The sequence below is a fragment of the Chlamydotis macqueenii genome, chromosome 2 (assembly GCF_036417535.1).
Source record: "Chlamydotis macqueenii isolate bChlMac1 chromosome 2, bChlMac1.mat, whole genome shotgun sequence".
In the NCBI taxonomy this organism is placed as follows: domain Eukaryota; kingdom Metazoa; phylum Chordata; class Aves; order Otidiformes; family Otididae; genus Chlamydotis; species Chlamydotis macqueenii.
This window is the reverse complement of record NC_141557.1, coordinates 117,904,790-117,915,479: the sequence shown is the minus strand read 5'-3', so window position 1 is coordinate 117,915,479 and position 10,690 is coordinate 117,904,790. Positions and strand designations below refer to the sequence as shown.

General features: G+C 35.2%; 1 non-coding gene across 1 annotated transcript; it reads left to right on the top strand.

Moving 5' to 3' along the window:
* Window positions 1-9,490: 9,490 nt before the first annotated feature.
* On the top strand, window positions 9,491-9,561 carry TRNAG-CCC (transfer RNA glycine (anticodon CCC)). The gene has a single exon. It is a non-coding gene; the product is annotated as a tRNA-Gly (tRNA).
* Window positions 9,562-10,690: the final 1,129 nt, after the last annotated feature.

The following is a 10,690-nucleotide window of genomic DNA, read 5'->3' as shown; positions in this document are numbered from 1 at the left end:
GCGAGTGACCTTTTCATTTGATGTGCCAAACAGGAAGAATTGTTATACTTTTAAATCTGTATGTAAACTGTTATAGTAATATATGATAGAATAGAACAAGGCACACAGTAGAATTTGAGAGTATGGTATTTTGGTCCCCTCTGTGAAGGGACCCATTCTCAGAGGGACATGAAGAAGAGGTCATAAGCTGCTGTAGCTGTTTTCTGCTGGTTTTAGATAATCAGAATTGATAGATATGATTCTTTTGCTTACTGTTTATGGTGCTCAGCTCAGTAAGGAGCTGCACCTGATTAAAGTAATGGAGGCTGGCAGTATAGTTTCCAGTTTCTTTAGATTATAACATCTCAGCAACTTTATTTCAAAAACTGATTAGTGCTCAGGAGCTTGAAACACCTTTTCAGTCCTACAGAAGCAGTACTTAACTGCCTGCTGCAGAGTCTTATAAGTTGTTAAGCCTGCAGCACAAAGTAACACTGACTTTTGCAAAACAGAGCACTCTTACAGTGTGTTTTGGGGTAGATATCAACCTCAGGAAATCATTACTTTGGCTAGTATGTCTGGTGCTTTTGATGTCTGCTATCCACTGAGATCTCTGCTTGCCAGTCAGCTAGAGCAGAAACCTTACTGACACATTCTTGAAGAAAGGAAGGTTATTTAGATGCAATAGTCCTGTTTCTTTAAGATACCATATCACTGTGGATCTCCTTGCCATTGGCACTAAACTGCTGAATTGAAGAAGGATCACAGCTCTTCCTGTAATATGTTTGTACTTTAATATGGGAGCATGGGAAGCATGAATTTACTCAAATGATGTTGCGGCTCGAGAAGTTCCAGTCTTGCGCTCATAAAGTGTCTGTGCACTTGTAATAAGATCCAAACTGTCTGTGTCGCAGTAAGGATGAGCCAGTGTAGGATTAAAAAAAAATGTATTTTTCTTTAAGACGGGTAGCTTAGCAATACTAGAGAAATAAGTGTCTCTGTCTAACTTGTTCCTTTTGTCAGCATGTCTGACTTTTTCCTTTCTTGTTTCTAACCTTTACAGTGAATTTCCTGGTCTTGTTTCCTTGAGTTCAGGATAATTTTGACACTATATTAGAGGTATTTATGCTAATTATATTTTATTACCTCTAAGATTAAAAAGATACACAGTCAAAATGTTTATCTTTAGTTAACCAAAGCTTAACTTTTTTTTTTCATTTCAGAGCCTAGTTTGCCATCTGGGAAAACTATTAGGATACAAAAATAAAAATTGTAGTCAGAAATATAGCTAAACTCAAGAATTTTATTATACAAAACCTGAGACGAGAATTCTCTAATACCAACACTTGTCAAAGCGGGAGTGACTTCTGGAAGTTACCATGTGATTCTCTAATTAAAGTCAGTATGTGTGTCTTAGCAAAGGAAGAGGTGTGTGAAGAGTAGGAGAGAATACTTACTTTTGGTAGGTATGAGCCTGTGAATGGAAGCTTCACAATGTCTTCACAATGTTTGGAATTTTAATTATAGCTTAAATATGTATATAGAGATGATCTGATCAAATGCTCATTAGCTCCTCTGTGGATTCCAGCCGAGAGAAATCAGACAGCATGGACCCCAATTCTGTTAATGGTAAAGTTCATTGCAAACCTCATGATGATTTTAATTGTGGAAAAGATCAGGCCCTGAGTAAGAAGTATTACCAAAAATATAGTGTAGTTTATTACTATGTATTCAGATACTCTGCAGGTCAGTTTAGTTTCACTGGCCTATTGAGTGTTCTGTCAACTTGTCTGAATTACTAGCTGCTGGCAAGAATTCTTAGCAATGGTTATAGTGATCCATTACTGGAGGTGATTTTATCGTGTAATACCAGAATAAATAATGTTAACAGTATATGATTTAACTTTTCTTTACTTTTTTTTTTTTTTTTTTTTTACTATTCCAGCATATACCTACTATTAAACTTTGTTCTTCATCAATTCATATTTACAATGTGTAATCAACAGCAATTTGTTATATTCCTCTTTTAGGCAAATTGCTGTGGTTTTGGATTCTAAGCCTTAAGATGCATGCAATGATAAATACTGCTGCGTATTGTGATTCTTCTTCACTAGTCTGTAATCTCTGTGACTTTGGATTTTTACTTTCCTCCTTCTTTCTATCCATTTTCTAAAGCAACTTCGATTATTTTCCCTGTGCCTTCAAAAGACTTCTGTACTTTATGACCTTTCCAGAAAGTCCTCTGACTCATTTTCACTTCTGTGATACACTCTTCTGAACTGGGTTGAAAGATAATGCAAACAGTAATCCACATTAAGCCATGTCAATGACTTTAACAGGGATGTCTTACTCTCATTTTTTATTCCAATATTTTTCACTCTATTTTTTACTTAAGCCAACACCTTCTTAGCTTTTTAAACTAAGTGTTGAGTAGACTTTCTGAGTGTTCATGGAAATACGTACGTGTCTTTCTTGATTTCATACAGTTAGTTTACGACTGTAAGGTGTACAGATTGCTTAATCTCTCTGATCTTATGCTTCTTTTGAGTTTGGACGCTAAATGGTACGTGCTGTTTTTTTTTCCAGGTCCTTAGTTTGTCCTGAAATTTTTCATAGTTTCTTAGTTCTTTTTGGCCTTGCCTACTGTAATCACATTATATGCAGACTTCTAATTTCACTACTTCTTGCCCTTTCAGATCATCTGTAAATATGTCAAAGCGACAGATGCGGGATTTTGAGATTCCATGCTGTTCACCCATTCTTTCAATGAAAATTGGTCGTTTAATGTTACTTCTACATTTTTTCATTAGTATTAGAATTTTTCATCTCACCGTCTGACTACTTCACTTTTAAATAGTCTTTTATGCAGCATTTTGTTCCCTTTAGAGTTCTGCCACTGTGTCACAGCTATCGTCTTGCTTAGACCTTGTAGGGCAGTGTGGCCAGTTTTCCTGTTTTGTTTTTGTAGTCTTGGTGGTAATCAAGGCTCTTGAGTTTGTTTCATGTGCAAGAAAGAATGCATGGTGTTTTTCTGTAACAAGCCTTTGCTCTGAGATGCATTAAAATTGCTTTACAAGAACTCTTTTTATTCTCTTGAAACAAGTCATAATGTAAGTAAAATCCCCATAATAATGGCAGCAGGTAACTAATATTGGAAATTCATAATCTGTACTGGTAGAAATATACCATGTGTGTTTTCTGTTTCACCTAGTTAAGTGATTCCTTATTCATACCACGTGACAGTGATGAGACTGCTGTGCACCTTGCAACCTGTTTTTTTTTTGTGTGTGTGTGAATGTAAATTAAGCTAAAAATGCTAATAATGTAAGTGTTTTTAGGAATATCAGCATTTAGGGGAAAAAGTCAAGAAGAAGACTTTTTTCTACCCCTCAGTGAAGAATTTTTTTTTTTTTTTTGCTTACTGTATTTTTCTTTTTTCCCCAGCCATTTGCTAGACTGGTGATAAAGTCATGCTTACATTGCAGAGGAAGTCAACTCTTCAGCTGCCATCTGAGGAGGACTAGAATAACATGTGGTATTGATAGGTGTGAGAAAGATGGATCTGTGATGTCAGAGATTTGAAATACTGTTCTGCAGTTGGTACTCTTTTCTTTATGTTTAGTGCCATCAGTGAGAAAATGATCAAGATTGCATGAAACTCAAAATACTGAGGCTGGGGTAGATCACACAACACAGTCTGTTATTTTCACATGTATTCAAAGTGGCTGGTAGTGCTGTATTTTTCCATGAGGTTGTACTCAGAAAGTTGTAGCTGATAGGTAATATGAGAAGAAAATTACAGTCGATGCCTGTTACGTGTCTGTCGTTCGAATAATTCCGAGTATCATTTATATATTTCTTTCATGCGTGGTCAGACCTAAGAAAGTAGAGGTGTTCAAAGTGTTAGGTTTCATTCTTGTGTTGTATTTATTCTGTGACATTTGGAATGTGACTTTGCAGATAAGTTTTTCCTCCATCACTAGATGGAAATCTTGGAAGCAAATAAAGAAAGAGTGTCTGTCAAATAATCTTGTAGGAATGGCTCTTCAATTGGTGATGAAGTCTCTTCATTATTATTTTCTGTTGTTTTACTGTGGTTAAGTATGCAAAACTCATTCAGGTTTTATATGGGTTGTAATGCAGTAGATGTCTCTAAAATTCGGCTACTGGTTCTGGTCTTGGTTCTGCTGTGGTGGATTTATTTTGCTGTTTAAGGCACACTTCAGAATATGTTATTGACCAAGATAATTCTCTGGGGATCATGGAGGAAACTCCTCTTTTCTGCCTGCTGAAACAATAGCAAAAATAATGGACAAACACCAGCAGTCATTGTAAAATTTTAACCTGATGTCTCTCTATTTCTTCTGCCTTTTGCCAAATCCATTCTTGTATATTGGCTGTGACAAAAGGCCTGTGCACAGTCTATAATGAGGCCTAACAGTGTCTCGTGGGAGTGTTTTCCTGATGACTGTTGTAGTTAGTATTATATCTTTCTGTAATTATGGCTGGTTTTCCTTCTCATAATGCTGATAAATCTGCTGTTCAGAGTGAAAGTAAAGTCCTTATCCCCTGCTTTGACCTTGCCTACTGTCTGCAAATTCTTTTTTACATGACAAATTGATGCCAGTAAAAAATTTTCTTCCCAAATGACATTTGTCCACAAGATGACAGTGCAGTGGATTGATTAAGTGAAGATGGCTCTGAACAGGGTTCAGCCACTAGCAGAGAAAGAAGCTGACTCTTATTTTTTTTAATAAACGTGTGAGGTACGAAACAAAGTCTTGTGCTTGACTACACCAATATATGTTCAGAGGTCCAATTAGAAGTTGTAATGTTGGCAGGCTGTTTATGTGCAAGTGAACCGGTAGCATGAGTAGTTTTGATATCTGGCTGAAACCGCATTAGCCTGCCAGGGTAAATATTTTGAAATTCTCTCATGCATACCTGTTCAAGAAATGTAGTAGAGAATCAAAATAAATCTTTACTAATTCAGATCTGCTTTACATTTTCTTTTATGGAGGGGGACTACCTTGGAATATTTCCAGATAGATGGATTCACTTTGTATTTCTATTAGGAATGAGTTAAAGCATTCTGAATTTATTTGGACCGAATACTGTATGAAGTTAAAAGAAACAGAGGAGAAGATTATAAAGGATGAAAAACACCTTGAGGAGTTAGTGAAGCAAAAAGCAGAAATCCAGGAAGATGCAAAATGTTGGAACAGCAAAGTGAGTCTTGAATATTTATAAACAAGCAAGTAAATGAGTATCTTTTATTGAAAAGTACATGAAAGCCTGAATATTTTGTATGTTTAAGAGTTAAGGTCCTCTGTAAAACTAAAAATGCAAATACTGAATTAAATATAAAAAGTGGTAGGTGCTGTAGAACTCTCATGTTCTTTCTTCTGTTGTAGTATTATTTTTCAGCTTTATTTATTAAAAATGTCATAATCATCTTATATTCCTTTCAGTGACCTGGATATTTTTAGCTGTTGGATGCATATCTGCTTGATATTGCTTATCTTCTTAAATCATCTGGAAGAAAGCGTGCATTTAGTGGGACAGCGTAAGTGTCCTTTTGAATTAGTAGATTTTTTGGCCTGAAATGGCATGTGATGCACTCTTATAGCATGCAGAGTGATACCCTATTTTACTTAAAATTCCCCTGTTTTCTGCTGTATTTTTCTAGCATTCACTTTGAAATCTTGTTATACTTAGCAGTTTAAAATATAAACTGGAGTTTCTCCCACTGCCTGACTAGGAGTTTTCAATTAACTGGCAGCTCCATATGTGGAACCAGTAGAAAATGCCTAAACCAGAATTTAGATGCCCACAACAAAATTTATTTGGTTTTTTTTTAATATATATGTGTATATATCTGTATGTATATATGTCTAAATAAAGTATTAAATACATTCTCTTGTACACGCCCAGTACTGTTGTGATTTGTGCATCTAGATAGGTAGCTCCTGCTAAGAATTCAGTGGAATCCAGAATCTAGGTGGAGTATTTCTGGGAAGCTGAATCTACCAAGCATGCCTAGTACTTACAAAAAAACCCAAAGCACACACCCTGCAGAAGTAAAGCTACAGTCATATTAGTTAGCAATCAATGGACATGTTCTTGCCATTTGTTTCCAAGTGTGTATTACAGTTTTCTTCCTGTTATTGGCACCAGGAATTGCTACCAACTGATAACTAGAACACCACTTTTTTTCAAAAAGAGCCAGTACTTACTAGTAAACTTTTTTTTTCTTTCTACATTTGTTTCCAGCTGAGTTTGCCTGACCTGTTATAATTCAGTAGGTACTACTTGGGCATTAAGAGCAACGCAACGGAAAGAGAGAAATGTGCAACAGAGATAAGGTAGAGCATGGAACCGCTCAATTTGGTGACCACCTTTGGTTTGATTGGGTTATGTTAAAGGTGAGCCAGAGTTAGGTTTAGCATAAAGACGTTCTGTCATTGTCAATTTCCTTCAAAAACATGACTAAACCAACTAACTGAATAAGTCTTTACAAATAGTAGTGGATCTTCAGAAAGCTTAAAGTGATTCTTCTGATCATCATAGAAATGTTACTGGGACAATGGAGTTATTTTGGGAATTGGGAAAATATTTGGATTATTTTCAGTGACTTCAGTGTGATTTGAATTGGATTCAAATTATAACATGATGATTGTTATCAACAGTAACATACATCAACAAGTTTGAAGGCAGAATTAGTGATATGCACTAATATTTTTCTGCTTTTTTTTCCTGGCTTTTTAAATCTTGTTTTAATTCATGCTGGGTTTTAAATTTTATATAAGACTTATTGGGTGTGTTACAACTTTTGACACTGTAAGGACAACTGTGAGTTTTCTTTTTTCCATGTTACCCAGATTTGCATTATAAAAGGTATATATATGCATTAATCCATTTGCTCTGTCTACATATATTTTGCTCTTCAAAGATTAGAAGAAACCTTTACTATAAAATTAATCTCATACTTAACTATTCCTCCTTTATTCTTTTGTCTTCTTTAATTACCTGCACACTGTGGCAGTATTTCAGGTCATTCCTGTCAAAATGTTTCCTCTAAAAATATTGAAAGAAAGAAAAGAATTCTGAATAATGTTTTTCCCATGTACTAGCAATTTAAAAACTGGGACATTTTGCTCCCTGTAGATGTAACCAATTTCTTTATCTTTCTTACACTTTTCCTGAACTATATTTTGTAGAATTTTTTACATATTGAAAGACTTAATTTTTTTTTGTCTCCTTTTTTTTTCTAGATTAGTAAAGGTGTTTCTTTGCAATTTTTCCTCATGCATCATGTTTTATAATCCCTAACCATTTAGGTTAGGACCTTTGGTCCCCAACTAGTTAGGAAGTTACAGGTATATAAGGCCAATTGGCAGAATCCTGGAGAAGTACAACACAGCTATGATATTCTGGACAAGATAACAAGACAAAGCCTGTATTCTTTCCCTCCTTAGCTGCTGCAACATAGTCACCAAGTATCTTATGTAAATCTGCTCTTCATCAGATTCTTGAGGTAGCAGTAGGAAATTACATGCCATTTTGAGTACCTGTGTCCTAGTTCTGTCCTGATATTCCCACATGTATTCTCTACCCTTATGCTAACATCCTTGCCAACTCTGATTCTGCTTGGACACATTTGTTGTCTACTCATGTTCCGGTTAGACCTATATCTCTGTGGATATGGTATAGGTAAATTCTGCCTGGATAGCTATGTTTCAGCCTCTGCAGTGGAAAGTTATCCTGTAGATGCTTGCTTTCCTAACATTCTCATTTTTCCTTATGGTCCAGAGATTGATCCATCATTGAATCTCTGTATGAATCTATATTAAGTCAATAGGTATGTTGAGATATTAAGGAAAATCTTGAGGCTGAGAGAAACTTGGGGTATTCTGCCTAGTTGTAGCACATACGTAATGTATGAATTAGCAGGCTCTAAGCACACTCTATCAGTGTGCTTACTGATACTGGGAAGACCAAAGATTCTCTAAGGATACGTTGCAATGGCAATGTGCGTATGAATCATGTAGCAGGAAGTATCTCTAGTTACTGTGTAATAGCCTTCGTTTTAAATATACTGTTTAACTATTACAAAGAAATGTAGGAGATATTTGTATTACTTACTTTACAAAATATTTTCTAAATAGAAGATATGAATAATAAAATAGCAGCCCAAGGAGATGAGAGTGTAAAATTATTGGATGTTTCTTCTGAAGTGATTAAAGCTGTGGAAGAATTACTAAATATTTAATTGTTTTTATAGAAATGAAATAAAAATGCTTGCATGTTGGCACTTTCTATGTTGGCCTGAAACAATTTCAACTTATACTAAAGATGTCTTGATGTTTGAATGTTCCTTAGAAATCCACCAGGGAAAGTGATCTACAGAATATAAAGTAAAAGCTTCTCAATATTAATGAAGCACCGGACATTTTAAAATGTAAAAATGTAGAACATGAGGGAGAAAATGAAGAATTTTTGCAAAAATTCCAAAATAGATAATATCTGAAGTATAAATAAGGCATTTCACTGAAAGCATGCCTGTAAAAGTGAACCTTGCTTTTATTTTAAGTCTGTCTGTAATTTAATATTTCAATATTTAAAAATGACTTCAGGCTGAAATTTATCATCTAACCTTTTTGCCCTTCACTTGAAAGGAAAATAGCTAAAATTATACAAAAGACAAGATATACTTTGACAACTAAAATAAAACAAAATGAGGAAGATTCTGAAATTCTTAGTGTTAACAGAAACCTCAGTCCCCAAAATATTTTGATAAAAGCTTTTATGAATTTTATTTGTATTTTTTTCATATATGATTGTCATAAACATAGAATCTGAAATACTATTTTTCTCTGTTTCCTTTGGATCCTTCTAAGACATCATGCACATATCTTTTGTAACTAACTCCTCAGTTTATTGTTTCCAAATAGCTATAATTTAAACTATATTGTACATAATATTTTTAGTGCATTTTAATATAACAGCAAATAAAATAAATTTTTAGTTCCTTCTTCCTTTGGACACTAGGGGTATGCTGCTTTAATGTATCTGACAGGTCATCTTCTTTATCCCCTCTGTAACTTTGTATTTTATTGTCCGGTTTCAGCAAAGTCAACTAAAAAGAAAAGTTCTTGAAAATAATTAGATTCTTATAAGTTTTGTAGAAATTGATGACTGAGCTGAATACAGACTTCCTGTCAGCATGAAAACATTCTTTACTAGACCCCCAAAATTCCATACAAGACATATGGGAAAATGGAGGAGATAAAAAGATGAAAGAGAGGAGGAGTTATGTGCATACTCATTAATAATACTGCAGGTTGGAGCTCACACCTTATGTACTGAACTAAATTAACTGTCTCAGCAGCTGAAGAAAGAGCTAGGAATCTTTGGTATGTAAGGACTGTCTAAATTAATAACTGAATATGGAGCACTTTGCGCCCTGGGGCAGTCCAGGGTGATTTGATTACAAAGCATTTGCACAGAAGCACCAGTGGTGTAGTGGTATCATGCAAGATTCCCATTCTTGCGACCCGGGTTCGATTCCCGGCTGGTGCAAATTCTGGAAGGGCTCCCTTTCGGATCTTAAACAGTAGGTAGAGCCGTATAACCTGTACATTAACTGGATAATGCTGGGCTCCTCGACTCTGTGGTTACAGCCCTGATAGTGGCAACTTGGTGAAACAAGTTGCTGTTGCAGGGGTAATGTGTGTTTTTGGTAGGGCTACTGTACCTCCTGCAATATCTGTGAAAAATGCCTGTATGTGAATTTATGTAGATCAGTCAGTCCTGGCTCTAAACGCGGGGCCCTACAGGTGTGTGATGTTGCTCTAGGCAATTTTTTTTTGCATTTTCGAAAGATTATATTGCAGTTTCAGTTCTATTGAGGTTGAGTTCCTGTCTCCATCACTTTGGTCAACTGCTTGGGAATCACAGTAAGCTATGAACGATCTCTTAATAGAGGAAGGGCAATTGTGATAGATACTATATCAATGGTCTATGCTAGGTAGAGTTCATCAAGATGCACATAGGCAATGTTTTCTGTACTCTTGCTTTGTTCTTCTGTCTTACTTGAATTTTGGGAAGGGAAATTAAGTTGCTGTGGGTTTGCACTGTCTTACAGGTTTTTCAAGGACTATATAGAAAACAATGCTGACTGTAAGACGGTATATTTGGGAACTAGCAGTTCACATGCTCTGAAAGTGGATTGTGCAGAGTGTGTGTATGTGTGTGTGTGTGTGTATGAAATAATCCATGAATTTTAGTCCTTGTGAAGTTAGAAATCTTTGGGTTTTGTAAGGTAAATTATGTTTCCTTCCTTTAGCTAAGCAAATGACATGCAATATCAAAGGAGCTAATCTTTGAGAGAAATACTCTGTTCAGCTAAGGAAATATGTGATCAGTGCTGACCTATTGTGGATTTGCAGATGAAATATCCAAAAGAATGTTGTATGTCCTGTGAAGATCCTACAGTACTATTAAGATTTATCATTCTAATTCAGCAGATATTCAGTGGTAGTAAACAGTTTCGTTTTCAGTGAACTCATTCTTCTACAAAAAAAAAACCCCAAACACATTAAGAATATTAGGTTCTAATGATACAGAGATGATATTCTATCAGTCAAAGCAATAATAATATTTGATTCAGTTTGGTTTTTGCTGTGTAATCCAATAGTATAACTATTGC